The sequence below is a fragment of the Vulpes lagopus genome, chromosome 1 (assembly GCF_018345385.1).
Source record: "Vulpes lagopus strain Blue_001 chromosome 1, ASM1834538v1, whole genome shotgun sequence".
Lineage (NCBI taxonomy): Eukaryota > Metazoa > Chordata > Mammalia > Carnivora > Canidae > Vulpes > Vulpes lagopus.
In genome coordinates, this window is record NC_054824.1 from 4,666,635 (window position 1) to 4,689,476 (window position 22,842).

General features: G+C 48.0%; 1 protein-coding gene across 3 annotated transcripts in view; it reads left to right on the forward strand.

Moving 5' to 3' along the window:
* The window catches only part of FYN (FYN proto-oncogene, Src family tyrosine kinase), a 209,644-nt gene that overhangs the window by 90,577 nt on the left and 96,225 nt on the right, over positions 1-22,842 (forward strand). For 2 of the 3 annotated variants that reach the window (XM_041752313.1, XM_041752331.1), the window contains exon 3: positions 2,784-2,853. The gene's annotated coding sequence lies outside the window, so the exon portion shown is untranslated. Of the gene's footprint in view, positions 1-2,783; positions 2,854-22,134; positions 22,435-22,842 lie in introns of those variants that run through there. The other variant, XM_041752323.1, reaches the window with a different exon arrangement.

The window sequence follows — 22,842 nt, forward strand, 5'->3', positions numbered from 1 at the left end:
CAAATTCAAGTGAAATAGATGTAAATGTCCTTAAGTTTAAAAAGAGTGTGCCAGGCCCAGCCTTTGAGCTGCATGAATATGTCATCTTAGTCCTCAGGGAGAGACTATACCCTCACTGTCCTAAGAGTCCCTTGATATGATGTTGAGCATGAAAAATACTGTCAGTGGTTGAATTCATGCAAAAGCAAATAATCACAATGCCCTTATGAGTGATTTTCAGTGGAGAAAATTATACTCTCATCATTTGAAAAGAAAAAACTGTTTTGGTTTTTTTTTTTTTTTAAGTTCACTTACTTTTTTAAGAGATCTCTACACCAGAATGGAGCTCAAACCCATGACCCTGAGATCAAGAGTCGCATCTATTATTTTTAAATTTTTCTTAACAAAGATACACAGGAATCCTGAGCTGCAGCTGTTTAGGGAGAAAGCTGATAAGACCAAAGGACTGGTGTCTATCCTGAAGCAGATCTATCATAGACCCAGTGGGGCTCAGAGTGAACTACACAGCCAGGTGTTGAGTAGGCCCTCCTGAGACAGTCTCTTTTTGGTGGTGGTGTCATCTCTGACCTCATATGCAAGGACAAGCATCACTTGGGAAGGAAGATGACATTTTACCACTCCATCTCCCGGAACCCCCGGCTCACATATGTGAGACCTACGGGAGAAGCCGGAGCAACTCTTAACTGGCCTTGCCTGCATGGGTCACCAAGGTGCGCATACTTAGGAAATCACCGGAGATTTCTCGTCTTTGCAAAAGCCCTGCAGGTTGAGAGATTCCCAGCTACTCTACACTCTGTGAAGGCAGGGACTGTGCTTGTGTGACGGATAGTGGAACCGCTGGTCCCTTCCCAGGAGATCTGTCAGCAGCACTGACTGAGCATCCACTCTCTAAAGAGAAGTAAAAGAAGAGAACGTTTTGTTACCTAACTTCAGCAATTGATACTCTAAATATGGAGTGTTTAGGTGTGCTGTCTACATATTTAGGACCTCACAGCCTGCCAAAGAGACATGAAATAAAAGTCATAGTAGCTGACCTGTATGGGGCAGGCGAGAAAGCCCTTGGACTTGCTGATTGATTCAAACAGTGCCGGCCGCATGCTTTCCCACCTGGATGTGCAGTGAAGCAAAGCATTATTAGCCAAGGGAGGGGGAAAAAAAGAGTACGTTCCCTTATAGCCTAAAAGGTAGGATACAGTAAGTGTATTTCAAGTATCTGTATCGAATAAAACATAGTTTTTGAAAGGACAAAAAAAGGGGTAAGATCATAGCCATTGGGAAAATGAAGGTAGAAAAGGCTCAAGAAGAAGAAAGTTGAGCCAGGCCTAAAAGCAGGAGCTCATGACCTGGGGTCCGGGAACGGAATTTGGGGCTCTGTGAACTTAGATGGGGGGGAATTGTTTTCACTAACCCTTAACCAAAATCTAACATTTCCTTCTATTACAAAAGCAGCATTGCATTAGTTCTTTGTCACCAATTACAGGTATTTTCATATTACATTATGGTTATAGAGACTTCCTAAAATATCATTTATGTCCAACAGTACTTCAAATTACAGTAATTATTAGACTTCTGCTGGAACTTATTTAAATATGGAAAGAAACATAGTTTTGTCATATATTTTGATAACTATATATCAACATACTTCTTTGGAATCCTGTTCACGTATTAATTTCAAGCATTTAGAAACATTATTCTGAGAAACGTGTCTCTAAACAGCCTACGGCACAGAAAGGGTAAAGAAAAATGGCCCAGACGATGGCTTGGCCTCCTACCAGCAGTTATGAGACAGAGACTCTCGGGAGGACCTGGCAGGCCCACGGACGCGGGCCAGGATAGGTGACTGGATGCTACGGCTTCCGGTGGAAAGATGTGGAGATAGAGCAGAGGGGAGCTGGAGTCCCAGGCTAATGTAATTTCACAGATAAATTTGTAGGTCATGGGAAGCCATGGAAGGTGTTTCTGCAAGGCCTCTTAAGTTGTGTTTGGGAAGGATGCCTTGCAGAGCCACGAGAGTAGGATTGGAAGGAAAGAAACCGGGGGCCAGGGAACCGGTTCCTGCCAGGAGCAATGCCAGGCGGTGTAATGATAAGATAGAGAGAAGGCGATGAGTTCCAGCACGCCCGCAGGACTAGAAGGGCAGGCTGGGACCTGGCTTTACCCAGGAGGTGAGGAAGGCCGTGTTTGTTTCCAGGCCCGGGTGATTAGGAGACAGATAATAGCTCCTTGCATGCCCTAAGTGTTTACTGCATGTCAGGTGCTGTTTTAAGCCTTGCTGTGACATTTATATGTCATTATATTTATCACATTTAATCTCCATAACCACCCTGGGAGGTCAGTACAATAATCCCTGTTTTACAGATAAGAAAACAGAGTCTAGAAATGAACGGTGAGTGTCTCATGGCCAGCAGTTGCGAAGAGAGTGTGTTATTGAAGGAAATAGGGAAGAGAATTGGCTTGAGGGGAGACTTTCCATGAGTTCAATTTTAGATCTTCTTGCATTGTTTTGTCTTCCATTATTTTAAAGGGCTTAAAATTCAGGTATAGTGTGTGAGCAATAGTTTCTGGCTTACTTCATTGTCCAGATTTTTATTCGTTTGTTATTATGGGTGCCGAGTTAATTTGTAAATTGGTTTCATCTTCCTTTGAAAAACAAGATGCATCCAGCAGTAAGTGTTTGGTACGTTGATGAGTGCCCCCAAAGAAGGACAACTGTGTGCTTTCCAGAAGAGTAATTAATTCTGTGTAAAGATGCATTTTTCCTTTTGTTGTGGTTTGTCTTTCAGGACTGGTCCAGCAGCTGTATTAGAAGACATGTGGTGTGTATAAAGTTTGTGATACTTGGGGGAAATTTTGGTAAGTGTTGCTGCTTTTACTTCTGATACCTTTTGTGGTAAAATGGTGTCCCAAAGAGAAGTCATTGCTTTGTTTTGTGCATCTTTTAAATCTGCACTCAACTTGGACAGAATGGGACTTTATAATTAGATGTGACATTCAATCACTACTTGTTGACAGTATGACATTTTTTTTCCTGTTATTGCTGATGTTATTAAGAAATATGGAGTTTTCTAATATTTAGTAAGAAGTCTAGATTTAGGGAAGCTTCTGGATGCGGGGTGAAGAATACCCTTGACAGTTTAGCTTATGGTCCAGGTAACCCATGGAATATAAGGGTAATAAAGTGCAGACCAGTAGAAAAACAACAATAAAAATTCTCCACAGCAGAGAAATCCTTATGGCTTCTCTGTTGAAATGAAAAATGGGCAGTTCGCTGTTTGGGGAATGGAAAATTGAAGGAAATCAAGAATCCCATCATGTGTGGGAGCCAGTCCCAGCATGATGACAGTGGCCCAAGAGACCAAGCACATTAAGTTCAGTAACCACCCAGAATACTTTGCTAGCAGTAGTAAAAGTCTTCAGGGTCAGGTGACCTGGCTTAAAATTTAGTTCTCCACTAACTGATTGTTACATACACTCTCTGAGCCTCAGTTTCCTCATCTGTAAAACGAGGCTTATAATGTTACCTACCTCATATGGTTGTTACGAGAATAAAATGAGCTAAGTGGTACTGGGGCAAAGTAGGTGCTCAGTAAAGCAGTTATTCTTGATAACAGGACAGTCTTATTTGGAAATTGGACATTTACCACTGAAGTCAAACTACCAAAAGGTGTACATATCTCCCAGCAGGAGGGCCACCAAGGGTGGGTTGGTCACACCACATTTGCTGTCACAAGGGATGTCCCAGCTGGTCACCACAGTCCATCCCTCCAGAGTCCACTCTGCGGCAACCCCAAGACATTTGTCATCTTCTCCACTGCTGTCCACCCATTCTTAGACAAGCGTGGCTAATTTAAGTGCCCTTCCCTGCCACCTTTACAGCTAAGTGCAGTCATCTTTGTTAGAGTTTTGTCTGGTTTTGAAGTTAACGTTACTTTGAACCAAAATAATGAAAAGGGAAAAAAGAGTCGAGGAGTAGCTGGCACCCCTGGTTTGGGCTCAGTTGCCATATTTAGGCTTTCATTTCCAAACCTTTCTTTGGATTTTTTAAAAAATCTATGCTTATTATGTACCCTTCCCAGAGATCCAGTTACTGAACTGAAATTTTTAAGCTTTGACTAAAAGAATTTGACTTTGTGGTAGGGCTTATATCTGTGGTTGGAGGGAATCAACCGTGTCACTGCAGGTGGGCTGGTGTTTAAGATCGGTGTCCCCAGGTGGCCCCTAAACGAGACGGACACAACCTCGGGGATTGTCTGGCCCCACTAGCCCCAACAAAGTCTCTTCTACAGAACCCGTGACCAATTTGGGGAGTCCAAATTCTCTCAGAGGTGAGGAGCTTGCTACTGTGCAGAGCAGCTTGCTCCAATTAAATAATTAAGGGGCACAGGGAAAGTTTAGGGGGTGATGAAATTATTTGTGGCAGTGTTTATATGGGTGTATGTTTCGTGCAAATTCATAGAACTCTACAATGAAAGGGTCAATTTTCCATAATTAAACCTTAGTTTTAAAATGGAACAAACAAACAAACCCCCAAGCAGACAAATACATAGACATGTAGCTCAAATTGTTAAGGAGAAAGAGGGAAGGGAGGAGGGAAGGAGAGAGGGAAGGAAAGCAATCTAGTCCTTCCACTGAAGGGTAGGTGCTCCATGAGGCGTGAACTTGGTCTTCTTCCTTCCTCTGGTCTCAGTGCCTGGGCGGTGCCTGGCATGCAGAAGGCCTCTGATAAATATCTCTTGAGCCATCTATGCTTGTAGTCACTCTCTAAGCAAACAGAAACACGTCTCCCCACTCTCTCACATAGCAGCCCTTTGGGTATTTGAAGACCCTCTCCCTCATCGTTATTCGTCTTTTCTCCTCTGGGCAGAATTTAACCATGTTCCATGTTTCCCTCCTGATGTTACATCCCTCGCTCTCCCCCAGCCTGCCTCTCCAGCATTAGAAGCTCTGCCCCTGAGGTGATCCAGCCCTCAAGCAGTACCCGGGGCTGTTGCTTCTGTATACCATGTCAATAGATTCCAACCCTAATCCTCTTCCTTTGCAATCAGTACCTAGTGCCTGGTAATGGATCTGAAAGATTTCTAAAACAAAAACAAAACACACACACACAGTAGTCGTCTATGAATGGGGCGGGAGGGAAAGGTAGGGAGGATAGCCATCCAAGAGATAGGGTGATGACAGATCCATCCTCTTAAGCGTCTTGACCCAAATGAGGCCAGGTCTTGCCCCCCTTTGTTTAAAACAGCAGTAGTGCTGTGTATAAATCTTTCAAGGTAGCACCGTATCACATCCTGACTCTTCATTATGAGTCATAGGAAGTTTGAAATTATTAAAAAAAACTTGTGAGTGCCTTGAAAAATCTAGATTTTCTTTTTTCTTTTTTTCACCCCCTAGCCATGCCATGGGGAGATGTATGAATACATAAATATAAAGAGAGTGGTGGTTCTCAACCTGAGTTAATTTTGTTTCTCCCAAAGGAGGAGGCAAAGTATTTTGGTTGTCACACCTGGGTGGTGGGAGAATGTGTGCTCCTGGCCTAGTGGGTGGAGGCCTCGGATGCTGCTATAACTATCTTACGGTGCACAGGACAGCATCCGCCACACCCAGTGATCAGGCCCGAGGTGTTGAAAATGCTGAGACCAAGAAACCTGATATAGAAGTAATAAAAAAAAAAAAATTAATGTTCAAAGCGCTATTACTTTGAAGGTTTAAAATTTTAGATACTTTGACATTTAAATATCTGTAAATATAGAACTAGAAAACATCAAGAAGTTTGGTCACAGACTCATACACTACCCGTAACTCCGAGCAAGAACCGACTTCCGTGGATTCAGGCAGAGAGATGGGCGTCTGAAGGCTTAGGCTGATGACTGTTGACCTAGAAGTGAGACTCACACAACACGATCCCCGCATTCACACAAAGGAGGTGGTCTCCTGTTTTGATTTCAGCCCCAGTTTCTTCAGAAGAGGCTGCCTTTAGGCGGTCTCTGAGATGAAGTGGTATTTCAATCTGGGGCCAGTCCTTCCTTTTGAGGCAAGGGCAGCGATTCTGCTGTGATGAAAATGTGCTTAGGGAGGAGAGAGATCTCATTACCGACGACTGAGATTGGGTATTTTGGTCCACGGGGCTGTTTATCTGCATCAGTTTCCTGGTGACACCACAGTCTGGTTTAAATGTAAGTTGTTGAGAGCTTTTGTAGCCCAAGATGGCTACACTTGCTGAAGCAGGGAGAGTAAAGCAACATATGTCAAGTTGTGATATAGCACAAGCCACTTGAAAAAGACTTTAATTATAGGGCTTGTTTTAGGAGGGTAACTGTGCTTTTTTGTGAGGTATATTTTGGGATCCACTAACCCAGCTTCAGGGCTAGTAATATCTTCCCAGAAAGGGTGTGGCTTGTGCTCGTGGACATAAATATTCTCTTACCAAAGCCTTTGGTGTAATATTCCTTCGACTTCGCTACCCTCCATTTTTCTGGTTCTGATAATCTGTCCCTTCGCGAGGCTGCTGTGAAAATGTGTTCTGGAAAGTTGGAGAAGAAAAGGGTAAAAGATCTCATTTCAGATGGCCAAGTCCAGAGACTTAGAGGCTTTACATTATCAGCCTGCTGTTTTTAAGATGAATAGAAGGTGGAGGAGTGCACCAAAGCTGAGTAGTAAGCAGCGTCGGGTGAGACAGCAAGAATGCGGAATACCCTAATGTAAGGAACTGGAGAGAAGCCACGCATGTATAGCTCCTTCCCTGCCAGCGCTGCCTCTCCAACGCCCGGGTAACTCTCGTGGGCCGCCTCAGTGCCCTTTGACCGCAGCGAAGGCCCTCGAGCGTGGGTATCCACCCGCACGTAGCTCTTCAAGACTCGCCTCTGGCGGCCTCCTCACTTCCCTCTTAGTACCTGAGGCCTTTGGGCTCCCTCAGCGGAAGGGTTGGAACTTTCTGTCCAGTCAGCGTTTCCTCGTCCTCCTTTGAAAGCGAAGGATAAAAGGAGAAATCAGATCAACACAATAAAACCAGCTTTTCATCTACGCAGTGTGTGTGGCAGGTGGGCAGGGAGGAGGAACAGAGGTAGAGTAAGAATGATTTTTTTTTTTTTAATCAAAAAGAACCAACCACACCTGAGGGCACAGAAGCACTTTTGCCTAAATTCTAAGTCTCGAAGGCAGTAAAATGAGAGCGAGAAGGCCCCAGGAGGGAGATTGAAGGCAAAGCCTGCTAACTGTAGAAGTCTCTGGAGAGGTGGCCCCTGTTCTCCCAGGGGCCGTCTGCGGCCTGCATCTGAATCACCCAGAGAGATTGCTTAAGGGTGCAGGTCCCTGGGCCCAGTCGAGGTGGATGGAATCTGAACCCTTGTAGCAGGTGTGTTCTTCACGTCACGCTCCAGGTGGCTGCTGTGCACACTCACAGGCCGCCCTGCCCAGCCTCTAAGATTCCCTTCCCTGAGCAGGGCTGAAGAATGCAAAGAACAGATCTGCTGTTTTGAAGGTCGGGGCTGCGCATGTTGCTCCTTGCTCCGCTGTGCGTGGGCCGATAGAGCACCATGTTCTGCTACCCTGTTCTCTTGATCCTTGAAGTTGCTCCTTGCTCACCAAGAGGAGTGTCCTTCTCATTCCAGATTAGACTGAGTGCCATCCTAAGCCAGATTCTTTGAAGCTGCTTTGAGACCGGTGTCCATCTCGTATGCTCCCGTGTCTCTGCCGTCAGCCCTCACGCAAAAATCTACCCTGCAGCTTGGGTTTTGTCTGCAGTAGTGCTTATTTCCCATTTGCGGAGGGGAAGGCGTTTTCAGACTGAGTTGGCTGTTGCATACTCTAGTACGAGGCTGGACAGCTAACACCAGGTAATAGATCCCACCTGGGATTACAGGTATTTGGACCCAGTCTATAGCCCTCCCTCTAACTGGAAAGGCTGCCCGTGCAAACGGGTATTACGATATCATTTGTATAGCTGATGCAAGGGTAGAAGGAGCTGCAGCATTTTTGCTCCTCCCAAATCGCCGCTTAGGTGGTGGAACAGGTATTAACCCCTGATAAAATCAGTGACTCCAGGAATGTAGCCTGTGTCTTAGGCAGGAGGCCCTTGGGAGGTGTGGGGGTGTTCATTGTCCTCTTCTCAAAGTCGGGAGGCAGTGTTGGCACGTGGGGGTGTGGAGAGTCGGGTAGGGTTGGTAAATGTCCTACGGTGTCTGAGACAGTCCTGCCGGTGAAGAGTTGCACCCCAACTAAGAAGCCCTGCTCTGCAGCTGTACAGCCAACACGGGCAGTAGAGCCAGGTGTGTATCTATGCTCTCTGAATCCAGGCCCCCCCTTTTTTATTTATTCATAGAGACACACACACACACACAGAGAAGCCGGCTCCATGCAGGGAGCCCGATGGGAGCCTGACGGTAGGTGGGACTCGATCCCGGGTCTCCAGGGTCACACCCTGGGCTGCAGCCGGCGCTAAACCGCTTTGCCACTGGGGCTGCCCTGAATCCAGGCCCTTTATGGCCCTGTCCCTGTTAAAGGCATCACAGAATTAATTCCTGCTTCACTGGGAGTTCTCACTGCATTAAAAATTGAATTCTGAGTGATTGTTCTTTGGGTTGAGCCTTTGCTACTCTGCACCAGAACGCGGGCACAGCATGCTCTATGTGGAAGCAGCCTTTCTGAAACCTCAGTAGCCCTGCTTGACCAGCACCCTGTACCTGTCTTTTTTTTTTTTTTTTCTTTTAATGCCCGGCCCAGCCAGGAAGAGTGCCATCTTTGAAAAAGATCAAAGCCCAAGAGGATGCTCTCCACCTAGAGCCTTTGATCCAATCTTATTGGCTTAAAAACCATCCAGATAGGGAATTAGGTGTCAATTTCAGGAGTTTTTTGATACGGTATCTCTGGCTTCCTACCTACCTGGTACACTTCTAGGGCCTACTATGGGAGCTTTATTTAAAGTTTGGTTTTGATGTCTGCCAACAAAGCAGCCAAAACAGTGGCTACATCAGCTTGAATGAGCACACATGAAATTTATTAAAGTGGTAAAAATATCACCATACTGAATGAAAAGGCACACAGTGAAGCTGACCTGAATATAAATATATCAGGATTATGAAAAGAGGAGGGAGTGATATTATGTGATTTTTTTCCCCCTCTCATTTTTTTTCTTTCTCTCTTCCAGTTTCCTTCCCAACTTTTTATTCTGAACAAAGCCACTAGTTTGGGAGGATGGCAAAACCAACACCTATGTGCCCTTTACCTATAAGATTCGCCGATTGTTCTGAATTTGCCATATTTGCTTTCTTTATTCCTTTTTCCAATTATTCATACACATATATATCTATATGTATTATATATAACATATATGGCATACCTTACATAAATTTTTGCTACACCATTTGAAAGTTAAAAACCTCTTGGGACTTGACCTCTACACATTTCATTGTGTATCTCCTATGGGTTCCTCTGCACAACCACGATATTATACCTAAGACCTTTACAGTAATTTCATGACATCATCTAACATGCATTCCACATTCAGACAGCTCCCTGTTGGCCAGGCTGCAGGTGGTACAGAGCATCCTGCACTCTGGGCCGTGCCTGTTTCTGCATAGTGTCGTTCAGCTTGCTCCTTCTTTCTTGCTGAAAATTGTTAGCTCTCGAGGCTTGGTATTCGATGCAGGTTAAACATCTTCTGCGGCAAGAATACTCCACAGGTGATAATGGTGTGCTTGATGCTACATCACGGCAGGAGGCCATTGATGTCACGTGTCCCACCACCCACAGAGCCTAGTTTGATCTCTTGAGCAGGGTGTGCTAACCAGACCTCACCCTTGTCCAGATACACTTTGAGTCAGTAAAGGCATCTGTGGGCTGGTTCATGGGTCCTTTATGGACATCCTGTCACCCACCTGCCTTGTGTCCTCAAGTATCAATGGATAATCCTCACCTGGATCCATTACTATGTTGGGATGGTGTCTGATATTTTTTCCCCTTTGCTTTCTCTGCCTCGGTTCTTGATATTGAATGACCTAGGCCTTCATATTTTTTACAGTGACGAATTAGACACTTCCCAGGTGGTCAGCTAGATTTTGCTGTGATAATAGATTATGCTAACCACATTTCTTTCTAGTCTCTAGGATAAGAAGGAATAACTCTAACAAAGTTATTCACTACCTGCCAGCGTACCACCTGGGCTCCTTAACTGTAGAGCTTCTTTCCCTTCTTTCCCCACAACAGCTCAGACTAGCAAGGAAAGGGACTTGCTCAGGGTCACCCAGCTCCTCTGGTGGCGCCGAGATCAAGCCAGATCGATTGGGCTCAGAACCAGGGATTTTCCACTTTGCTCTGTTCCCTCTGATCCCCTTCCCTGTCCGTGTCTCACACCTGCAGTTCTTGCCTTAGACAAATGCCTCCCCGACTGGGTCGGTCTGTGAAACAAGGCATAAGCTGGGGAGGGTATTGCTGTGCCGGTGCAGAAGCAAGCCACACACGCCTAAAAGATGCATGTGCTGCTGGGCCCAGAACTCTCCGAAATCTCCATCCATATTGTAACCATCCCAAGTTTTTCATGCTGGTAGCTGATTCATATATTCTGACACTCGACAGCAGAATCGCTAGTTTTCAGCACCTGCGCTGCAGCCGGCTGAGGCCCCTCAGGTCAGCCAAGGCTTTGTTTAGAAGTGGAATTCTGTGCCTGTTTTTAACATATTCTTTCAAACAGAAATTCATGGTCTTGAAATTTGATTTGAGGGGCTTTTGGTTTTTGAAGAGGGGGAACGTGGGGTTTTATAGAAGTATTCTATAACTGAAGTATTCTTAGAAAACCTTGGATTTCTTACTTAGTAGGTTAATAGCACAGTAGCAGACTTTCATCTGTGGCTTTGAATGAAAGGAAATACATTTCCCTCTGAATCTCATCTGCATGATTTTTCTGTTTGAAATTGTTCTCTGAGGAGCGGCTGGGTGGCTCAGTCGGTTAAACGTCTGCCTTCGGCTTAGGTCTTGATCTTAGGGTCCTGGGATCGAGTCTCACCTCAGGCTCCCTGCTCAGTGGGGAGTCTGCTTCTCCCTCTGCCTCTGCCCTTTCCTGCCTCACTCTGCTTTTTCTCGCTCTCTCTCGCTCTTTCTCAGATAAATAAATAAAATCTTTTATAAGAAAACATTAAAATTGTTCTCTCAGTCCTTACCAGGGAGGCGAAGTCTGTATGTTTTACCAAATGCCTCACACTCCTGTTCTTTGTGTGTCTTTAACTACAGTAACGAGTCACAGAAGAAACTGTGCACTTGTTCCCATGAGGGGAACGGAAGCAGAGCTGACACAGATGAATAGCTGTGCTCCTCAGCCTGGGCCTCAGTAGTCACAGAGTAAGGGCTGATTACATTAACGCTAATCTTCCTTTTTTTTTTTTAAAGATTTTATTTCTTATTTGAGAGAGAGCACGAGCACATGAGCAGGGGAGAGGGGCAGAGGTAGAGGGAAAAGCAGACTCTGTGCTGAGCAAGGGGCCCAGTGTAGGACTCGATCCCAGGACCTTGGGATCATGATGTGAGCCAAAGGCAGACGCTTAACCGACTGAGCCACCCAGGTGCCCCAACTCTAATCATTTGTAGCAGAAATCATCCTCGAGTTTGGAGTGATGGGGAACCGATCGCAGGTAGAGGCCTCCTCTGGTTTCACTTCATGCCGCAGGAATTTAGTCCTGCCCTCCCATTTTCCAGATTAACAACCTGAGGCAGAGACAGATTGAGTCGGGCCCGGGTCAGACCTAATTAGCTTGAGAGTCTCTTGTGCCTCCTCCTCACGTCTCCTGAAGCTAAAGTTTTCAGTCAGCAAGTACCAGCCACGATGCTTCACCCCCGGCATGACGCTCATCCCACAGAAACACAAGACGTTTCTTCCATTGCTAACCCTCCACAGCCCAGCCTCCCTTCGCCAGAAACAGTTACCAAGTGAAGAAGCGAAGGTCTCAATCCCTGCTGTCCGATAGAGAGAGAAGGCAAAGAGCATGTATGCCTGAAAATTTTCTAGTTGCCAGAAAAAAAAAAAAAAAAATTTCTAGTAGCCATGTGAAATGAAAGTAAAAAGAAATAGGTGGAATCGATCTTTTTTTTTCTCTTTTTTTTTTTTTTTTTGGTGGAATCGATCTTAATCATATACTTTGACCTGAGATGTATCTAAACTATCCTATCATCATGCAACCAGTATTAAAAATCATGGAAATAGTTGTGTGCTAAGTCCTAGAAATCTCCGTGTGTGTTCGACTGGTAAGGGCACATCTCCGTTTCGACAAGCCACCTTTCGGGCGCTCCACGGGGCTCGCAGCTATTAGTGGGGGCCACTCCCAGGGAGATCCTTTCACTGAATCTCTTGAGAGAAACTTAATCAGCTGTCTTGTCCTCCCCCCGCCCCCCCCAGTCTGAGGCCACATATTTCTATCCTCTCTGTGCCACTTTTTCCCCAGCTAACTCTAATTACAGGGAGCCGCTTGGTTTGGCCATAACGGCTGGCTCAGCAGTTTCCCACCCGTCCTGGCAGCTGGCGAGACCGACGTACCCTGCCTTGTAAATGATAGTGGGAAGCATGCTTCCAAACGTCTCCACGGCAGTTTCCGTGATTTCCTTTACTCTGAGGGGGCAACTTGATGGCATTTTGCAAAACCAGGGTGATTTGTTGTCGTTGTCATTAAATTCACCCTTTCTGAAAGACCCATTTTAATCAGTGGACTATTAAAATACACGCAGGCTTGCAGTCTCCCAGGACCTCAGCAGAACAAGTAGGCGTTGTACATTTTTGTACATTTTTTGGGCTGTTTTGACACCAAGTATATATACCTCTGTTTTGATTCATGATGGTTTCTTCCTCTTCCTCTTCCTCTTCTTTTTTTTTTTTTTTTGGCTAGTCAAACACTAGTCAATACATCAGCCCCATTTTGAGCATTATTCACAATGAAACCAAGATTATTCACAATGAAACATTAGTAAAGGTCAGATTCCATTTCCACTAAATGTCAAGTCTCCTGGCCATTGACCCTATCACTGGAAGTATTTGGATCATAATACAATCCTGGGGCGGGGGGCCGATGACAGAAGAAGGGTGATAGGCCCCTGGACTTGGGTATGATGGATTTCACCCAAACAGAAATGTCGATTTGTAAAAATAGAAATCTGAATAGGGTAAAGATTGCCCCATATTATTAATTAGAGGCCAGACTCCACATAGTCCAACAGTCTTGGCTAAGTAAAGGATAGAGAAGATAATGTCTTTTGTCCCCCTTATCCCGTGGCCTCTTCCAGTCATTGAAGGATGACACCATCAAACCAGAGAAATGAATTTCCCCTATTTTCCTTCAACAGTGTATTCTTTAGGTTTTAACCTTGTGTCGATCTCTCTTAATCACAGAACCCCTGAATCTTTAGGTGTCACGTTGCATTTTGAATCAAACTAATGTGTTTCTTCTCTCACCCCATCCTATCTCTACATTAATCCTCAGTCTCCATTTAAATCACAGCACTTCCCCCCCCCCTTTTTTTTTTAAGGATTTTTATTCATTTATTTGACACAGAGAGAGTGTGCACTAGTAGGTCGAGCAGCAGGCAGAGGCAGAGGGAGAAGCAGGCTCCCCAATGAGCAGCGAGCCCGATGCAGGGTGGATCCCTGGACCTGGGATCATGACCCAGGCCAAAGGCAGACACTTAACCGACTGAGCCACCCAGGTGCCCCAGTCACAGCCCTTTTATTCACTCTGATTTGAAGCCATTTTCATGTCTTTGAGTGGCTATCTCGTGTTCATTTCAAAAATATCATTTACTAGCTCTGTTTCTTCTAAACAACCAGAAATCATACTTGACTCCAGCCAAGTGTTTTACTTCCAGTGGGGTCCGAGTAGAAATGTTTCGGTTTCATCTTCAGTATTAATAGTTGACTGAGAGTGATGGATGGGAGGCTGAGGAAAGGAAAGGAAATCCAGAATACAGTGGCAGAGGACCATCCACTCCAAGGATTCTTCTCTGAATCACCAGTGGGGTTATTAAAAACCCTGGCCTCACAGGCAGAGGCCCTGGGGGGACAGGACCCAAGCAAGTATTTAAGAACCACCTCCCCTCACTCAGTTGTGTCCATTTGTCAAAATTCAGGGACAGTTTCACTCTCTGTAAACTATACCTTAACAAAGTTAATATCCTGAGGTATATTTATATATGCAAACATTGCAAATTTTGAAATTTTTGACACTATGGGGAATAATTTTAACTACCAAACTGGACTCTGAGATAAAGCTCCCCATCAAAACAAGCATCTGTTCATTCAGTAAACATTTAGGAGCAGCGCTGAGCATTGTTCCTGCCTTGGGAAAACAGAGGTACATTGAGACACAGTACATGACAAGGGTTTTGTTTAATGGGTGAGACCAAACTCCACCAATTAGGATGCAAAACGGAAAGTATAATATGAGTGTTTCTATGGAGCACAAAAGGAAAAGCAGATCCCCAGTATACACACACGTGCACACACACACACATTCCCGGTTCTACCCCCACTGCCTTCTTGAAGATGGAATAGGGTAGGCAGCGTTAGGAAAATTTCACAGGGAAGCCACAGAACATGAGTCCTGGGGCGTGATTAAACAAGGAAGTGGAAAATATTATGCCTGTTTTTCAAAGGAATGACTCTCAAAATTTGGTTTGAAAGTTTAAAAAAAAAAAAGTTGTTATGGCATCACTTTTTTTTTTTTTAAGGATTTTATTTATTTATTTGACAGAGAAAGAGATAGTAAGGGAAGGGAGGAGAGGGAGAAGTAAGCTCCCCCTGAGCAGGGAGCCCGATGCAGGACTCAATCCCAGGACTCTGGGATCATGACCTGAGCCCAAGGCAGACGCTCAATCGACTGAGCCACCCAGGTGCTCTGCACCAATTGTTTTTAAAGTGATTTCAAGGGATGCCTGGGAGGCTCAGTGGTTCAGCGTCTGCCCTCACCCCAGTGCATGATCCTGGGGTCCCGGGATCGAGTCCCACATCAGGCTTCCTGCAGGGAGCCTGCTTCTCCCTCTGCCTGTGTCTCTGCCCCTCTCTGTGTGTCTCTCATGAATAAATAAAATCTTTAAACATAAAGTGATTTCAGTAACCTTTCATACTGCCCAGTTTTTTTATCCTTATCTATCTGGTCACAGTGCCTGACACACAGTAGGTGTGCTGAATTGAATTGATGCTTTCAGTCTGCCTTTCCCTGACAAACTATCATACACAGTTGTCTCTTAGGATAATAAAGTTGTGTATAATTTTCAAAACAGAACCCACATTACCCCTGTGACCGCTGCTTCCTAAATACTAAAAATGTTTGCCCTTGAAGGAAAGTGCATACAAGACCATTTAAGTGGTTCCTGACGGTACATGTCACAGTATGATTTGATTTTTATATTTAAGGAACATTAACTCTTCTTTCTAACCCAGTTTTTTTATTCTTTTTCATTGTTAAATATATCTAAGGTTTTGGATAAGCAGCTGAGCCAAAAGAAATGATCGTGGCCTCTCCTACCCAGTCTGTCCTTCCACCAGATCCAGGACATAGCACCATGTTTTCCTGGGTCTTGGATGCTCTTTCAGGAGTTGGGGAGCAAAGAGTAGTTGAGAGCAGCGGTTGACACTGAATCGAAAAAAAATACAGTGTAGGGCGTCCGCTCGCCCAGGACAAGTGCTCTCCCTACACATTTTTTTTTTTTAAGCTCCATCTACTCTGACAATCGAGTTGTTTCCATAGATTTTTATTTTATTTATTTATTCCTGAGACACAGAGAGAGAGAGAGAGAGGCAGAGACACAGGCAGAGGGAGAAGCAGTCTCCATGCAGGGAGCCTGATGCAGGACTCGATCCCAAGTCCCTGATGCTGGACTCGATTCCGGGACTTGATCCCGGGACCTTCACCCTGGGCTGAAGGCGGTGCTATGCCGCTGAGCCCCCCAGGCGCCCCTCTCCCTACACATTTTGCAGCTGATCTGCGAGTTACCATTATGGGTTCCTTTGATGCTGCCAAACATAGCAGGAACGGTCGTCACGCTGTGTGGTGACGAGGCGGGCCGGGGACCAGCTGGCGTATTGCTTCTTTTGGAAGGCCGAGTAGCATTTCTGGAGGTGCTCGGTGCGTTGGAAGCTCTCGCGGCCCTTCTACCTACTTCCCGAGCCTAAACGGAACGTGCATTCCGGTCTCTGTTCCAATAACTAGCCCTTCTGCCTGCAGGGAAAGTAGATGAAGCCACAAGAAGCGGGTTTAGGGTTTTAAATGGCAGAATGGACAGGCCGCTCTCCGTGGCGCTGGGCGTGTGATTGGGATCCGAGCTCCCCTCTGCAAGCCAGCTGCGGGGTCTTGGTCCCTGACTCTCCCCTTCCTACTTTCCAGGGTAGGGGTGGGGGGAGTCCGGAATCGCAGGAGCTGAGATGTGGTGCTCGGGTGATGCCCGGCACCATTATATGCTTATTCTGTGTCAGGCCTCATGCCTTTGGCCTTGTGAGCACACAGATCGATTCTTGCCATCTTCTTGTTTAAAAGCTGTCCAGGGGTGACAAAACATGGGAGATACCTGACTCTGGGAAACGAACAAGGGGTAGTGGAAGGGGAAGTGGGCAGGGGGTTGGGGTGATGGGGTGATGGGCACTGAGGGGGGCACTTGGCGGGATGAGCACTGGGTGTTCTGCTGTATGTTGGCAAATTAAACTCCAATAAAAAAATTTTTTTTAATAAATAAATAAATAAAAGCTGTCCAGGGTTCCCAGCAGCCTCTGAGAAAGGCCTGAACGTTGTCCCCCAACGTCCAAGGCCCTTCAGCATGCATCTGTCTGAACTGGCTTTCTGCCGACCTAAGGCTTCGTACCCGCCCCACCGCAAGAGCAGACCGCCCCTCGGGGGGCCTCAGACCCTCGCTGTCCTCCTCCAGGATGCCTTCCTTCCATCTCTTACAGTCTGCTGCAAGGGTCGTCTCAAGTGCCACTCCTTCCAGTCCTTCAGGCTACAAAAGTCACCTCTTTGTCCGACACTGTGTCCCTCTCTCGGGGGCTCAAAGAGGCCTCTTCTGGTGGAGCCTCTGTTCTCTGCAAGGAGGCCTGCAGAAGGCCACCTTCACTGTCCTCACGTGGTCTCTCTGTACAGACGCATCCCTGTGAGCACAGCAGACCGATGGGACTAGAGCCCTATCCTATGGCTTCATTGAACCTTAATTATCTCTTTAAAAGGCCTGTCTTCCAACATAGTGACACTGGGGGTTAGGACTTCAGGATATGAATTGTGGGGAGACCCTGTCCCGTCAGTAATGCATGGATACAGAAATACTGCCAGCCCCTCTGAGGGAGCGTGTGCACGTTTGGGCTCCCGTGCGTGCTCTGTGACCAGCTTTCTTCTTCCCTGCCCTTGTGCAGAAGGCCCACAGGGCCCCGGATGGCTTTGTGGCTCACCTGCAGCAGCCCTGCCGGGCTGGTCCGGTCCAGCTGCTTCCACCCCTCCAGGACCCTGCCTCTGCTGCCACTGCGAGGGCTCCCAGACACACGCACCGTGTGTCACTGTGCACAGAGGTCCTCCCGCAGACCCCCAAGGCCCTTGGCCGCCAGGGAAGGGAAACAAGAGAAAAGGAACCACGGCATGGAGGGGAAGGAATCAGGGTACAAGAACAGGAGGGTGACATTTTGGGGGTAAAAGAAAGAAACGAAGCCTTTTCCTTTTACTTCTCTGTTAAACATTGTCCATGGGTGTTTTTTCTTCTCTCCAGGTTTCTCCAGGTCCCCGATTCTGAAAGTGGCTAAGGAACCCCTTGCCCTTAGCTCTAGTAGTTTAGACCGTTGAGAAGGGATGTAGGAGAAGGCAGTCTAATCGGGGCCTTTGGTAACCCACCTCTGGCTTACGGAGAAAGGCTGTTCAGTTACAAATAGTTTTTATTCTGCTAAATCAGAGGCTCCTCAAGCTGTCATCTGCCTGCAAATTGGCTGGAGGCACGACTTCTGCATTATGCAAAGTATTTATTCTCACAATTAAGATGCTGGAAAGTGTGGTTTCACACTTTTCTGCCAGTATAAAGGTTCTCACCCAGTAGTGAACCAAAGTCACCTGGGGTGGGGGGTGGGATTTACAACATACCTAAGCCCTTTGCTTCTGCTTCCCTTCCCGCCTATGCGGGTGAGATGACCCAGGGCCTCTGTCAACCTGTACTATTAACCACCGTGTCATCATCTATCTTATTACTTCCTTAGAGGTTTCTGATTACATTTTTCAAATGTAGGATTCCTCTTTTTTTTTTCCTTGACAAAATCCAGTGATGAATTCATCTTTTAATATTTTGTTCCATTATGGAAATTTTCAAATTTATAGAAAGTACACAGTGTAGCCTCATGTACGCTCCTCCCCATGAATCCCTCACCCAGCTCCAACAGTTATCCACATCCTCCCATTCTTATTTCGTCTGTACCTAGATTACTATTGCTATTTTTTTTATTTATTTATTCATGAGAGACACAGAGAGAGAGAGAGGCAGAGACACAGGCAGAGGGAGAAGCAGGCTCCATGCAGGGAGCCCAACGCGGACTTGATCCCAGGACCCTGGGGTCACACCCTGAGTCACCCAAGTGCCCCTGTTGTTACTACTTTTTGACTCTGCAGTTTTGTTTCATAGGAGAGAGAGAGCACACCTTGCTTATTCCTTGTTTCTGAACTAAAAACTGGTTCCACATCCTTACAGGTGCTTCCCCCACCACTTTGCATTTAATCCTCACGGCCCCCCAAGGCATTGTTACCCACATTCTATGACTGTGGAAACTGAAGCACTAGGAAATCAGACGCATGTGCAGCCCCCCAGCTAATAGGTGCTCAAGCAGGGATTCACTGCCGCAGGTGTCCTAAAGCCATGCTTTTACCCCCAAGCTGCACCTTGGAAGAATAAAGACCATTAAAATAATTTTTTTTTAAATGTGTAGATAAGCTTTACGGTTTGGCTAGATGGATCCACTATATGATAAAGCAAATATGGTATAATGTTAATGTGAGAACTAGGTAGTCAATGTAAAACTACTAAAGCTACGTATTTGAAGTTTTTCACAGTAAAATATTGGTGGAGGGTAATTTCAACAGAAACCGACTTTGCCTTACCCATCAAGCAGTGGATAAAACACATAAGCCATTTTGTTACCCATCCTCTTCAGGTCTGCTCCAAAGAGCCAAAGAGACGGATTTGAAACTTGGTTGAATTTTGATTTTAGAAACATCAAGCCAGGGCAGCCCGGGTGGCTCAGCGGTTTAGCGCCACCTTCAGCCCAGGGCATGATCCTGGGGTCCCGGGATCGAGTCCCACGTCGGGCTCCCTGCGTGGAGCCTGCTTCTCCTTCTGCCTGTGTCTCTGCCTCTCTCTCTCTCTCTCTGTGTTTCTCATGATTAAATAATATCTTTGAAAAGAAAGAAAGAAACGTCAAGCCAGGGACAGAAATCACTCGGAGGTGTACCAGGCGAGGTCCGAGAGAACTCAGAAAACTGATTTGGGCACAGGGCCAGGCCAGCGGGGACAGGGGGGCGGATGCGTGTCAGCCGACAGCTCGGGAAGCCTCCTCGCTCTTGCTGCTCTTGCAAGGCTAGAGCTGGTTATAACGACGGACAGTTCTCCTTTCCCAGTTCTAGCCACTTTGGTGGGATCCCATCCTCTACCCAAAGGAACATTCCGCATCCGTACAACCAGCGGAATGAAAGGACGTAATCGATGGCTTTCACCAAACGACATCAAACACGGAGCTGCCCACACCGCTCCACGGTGTGACGCAGGCCCCGCGTCGATGGTGACCTGGCCTGGCCTCCAACTGCTGAGCGCTCTCTCTCTACTCTCAGGGGTAAAGGGATCCCTGGGGGCGTTTCATTGCTGAAGGTACAGCACACGGGCTCCCTCCCACTCCGCCGAGAGCCTCGTGAGCCCTGGCGACCCTAGTGTGGCTGCCATTGGCATTACTCAACCTGCCTTTCCAGCTTTCCCCTGCTCTGGAGGAGGAAGCTGCTTAGAGATAGGACAGCCATCTCTCCAGGATCCCCCAGAGTCCCCACAAATTGTGAAACTGTGGTCCCATGAGGAAACCAAGAAGTTTCTAGTAACCCACCTTTCCCACTGGCTGCCAAAGTTCTGATGGAGCCTTGGGGCCCATGTGACTCCCTGACGTCCATACCATCACGCTGCCCTCCTTTTGCCATTACCCTAAACAGAATTTAAACCCCTCAAAAGGTACCCGTCTCTTGAGTCAAGTAATCCATCAGCTTCCTTCATCCGGAAACGTTCAGGCAGTCCTGGCTAAAAGGAAGAACGGGCTTTGCGATCATGCTGGATGCGGACCCCCAACTTCCACCATTCCTGGATGGGAGACATGGGGGAAAGTGCCCTACCTCTTTGAGCCTAACTCATGGGATTGTCGGAAGATGGGAGCTCAGATAGGAAGTATGTGAAGCCGCCTAACAGTGTCCCTAAGCTAATGTCACTAAGCAGTGGTTTCCCTTTCCTCTCCTGTGTGATACGTTGCAAGGTATGAGAGGAGGGCTCGCATCCCTGCCACCAGCTGGTGGTATGAGCACACCTGGTCTCTCCGCATCTGTCCACCTAAGTCTCCTCATCTAAAAACGGACTGTCTGCTCCAAGATGCTGTGACTTTAAAAAATAAATAAATCACACTAATTGCTCCTTAGGAGGCTCCTTCCGACTGTGGGGGGCATGGGGGAAACTCCTACACATGTGGCAGCCCAGAGAGAGTGAAGACTCGGGACTGGTGAGCTCGAGGTAGGGATCGCAGGGGAGAGATGATCAAAATGACCCCAGAATCAGAAGCTAAGGTCGCCCACTTGGGCATCAAGGCTGAGTTGCAGCGCACTGAGGGGTGTGGGTGTCTGCGCTTCCCGTCACTTGCCCAGAGGAAGGCGACTGCGGCCTCCCCCCCTCCGGCCCCCTGCCCGGGGGAGGCTCCTAGGCTGCTTCAGAGGAGCCCACCACTGCAGCACCCCTGCCCACGCGCGTGACCGCTGCCCTCCTCCCGACACCGATTTCCGTCACCATTTCGTGTGCTCTCGAACCACAACAGGTTGTCTGCTCAGTTTTGCGTACCAGGCGTCAAATCCGTAGTTCACGTGGCCCGGCAGCCTGGCCTGTGGACCTTCTGTCCTCGTGGCTGGCCCTGCATGTCCCTCCTCCCCGGCCTGCAGCCGCGCGGAGCCTGGAGCTGGGCTGAGCTGGGAGCGAGGGAAGGAACGGGGTGTGTGGGCAGCTGGAGGGCTGCTCGCTCCCAGCGGCGTGGGCTTGCTCCCTCCGTGGGTGCGTGGCTGTTCCTGCTCGTTTGTCTCTTATATCTGGGTTTTGTCGGGCTCTCGGCTTTCTTTTCGGGCTGTATTTTGCTGCTGGTCGCAGGAACTTGCAAAATGGGGTGACTTCGTTGCTTATCGTTTGGGATCAAACTTTCCCCAGCGAGATAGAGAGAACGCGCGTGGGGAGGATGACGGTGCCTCCCAGGGGTGACGTGTCCTACTGTCTGCAGAGCGCTCTCCCGTACACCACGGTCCCGTTTTGTCTGCGTTAAACTTGGAAAGAGACGAAGGCCCCACTCGCCCCACTAGAGCGGGGGCTCTTCGTTGTCTTTACACCATCTCTGTAGTCAAACCACAAAGGGGAGAGTCTCGGCAGCCTTCTGCTCCGTTCCTTTTCTCCTTCTGGCTTCAGCTTCATATCCTCCAGACGTTTTCCCAGCGCACTGCTGGATTGTCTGGACACTTAAACAGTTGTTGACCGATGACATGTGCCATCAGGGAGCTTCCGATCCAGTGGGGGGAACAGCCCTCCATCCGTGAGTGTAAGCAACAGAGCCCCCCACGCAGAAGGCACTCGGTAGCCAGATGCTGAACGAGCGGGGAAGAGATGAATGGCTAGTGTAGCCCACCGAAGTCCTGAAAAGCAAGGAGGAGAGCCGGGGAGGAGCTGGAAAAGACATGGTCCTCCATGGGAACAGGCACAGGGGTGCAGCACCCCGGGGTGGGGGTGCCTGGGAGCAAGAAGGCAGGAGGACCAGGCACCCCCAGGGATTGTCTGCGCTAGTGATTTGCCATCCGTTAGTGCAGCTAAATGCGAGTTGAAGACGTTGGAGGAAGCCACATGGGTAGGGGCTGAGAAGAACGAGCAGGAAAACTGTCGCCCTCTGCTCTGTCGGGTGGGACAAGCAGAAAGAGGGAAGCAGCAGGCAGACAGACTGGAGGGGCGAGCCCGCCGTGTCGGAGCCGGTGCTAGGAGCTCAGCGGAGGCCATGGGGACAATCAAAGCAGCAGCGCAAGCCTCGGCCCCAGCCGTTCAGAGACCCTGCCATGCACAGGAAACAGTGAGCCGGTGTGACTGTCCCACCCCCACATGCTCAAGCGTGGGGGATAAGCCAAGGAACCGAGACACTATGAGATCAATGTGAGCCCGAGGAGCTAAAAGGAAGGCTTCCGGAGGGTAAGATCAGCTTGAGGCCTGGCACATGAGTGGCCGGCTGTGGGGAGATGTGTGCCCTCCTGGGTGGAGATGGTGCCGGGGCAGTGGGAGATGGTGCAGGAGGTGCGGGGGCCCTCCCGTGGGAGGCCCGGAAGCCAGGCTGGAGAGCTGAGGAAGGGTGCGGGCCAGGAAAGCGAGGTTACGTGGAATCCTTGTCCCGAGGCCCCGGAGGCTGGGCTCTGCACACCCCCTGGCCCACGGTGCGAGAGTGAGCTAAGGGAAGCAGGCTCCTCCTTGGCACAGGCACGGAGCCCTCTCGGTGGCTCCTGGGGGTCCTGGCCTACTCCAGCCCAGCTGCTGCCCCCCTGGCAGTAGAGCAGGAGGAAGTCAAGGTCCCCTGGCGTGGCTGTCAGGAGGCACTGTTTCTGT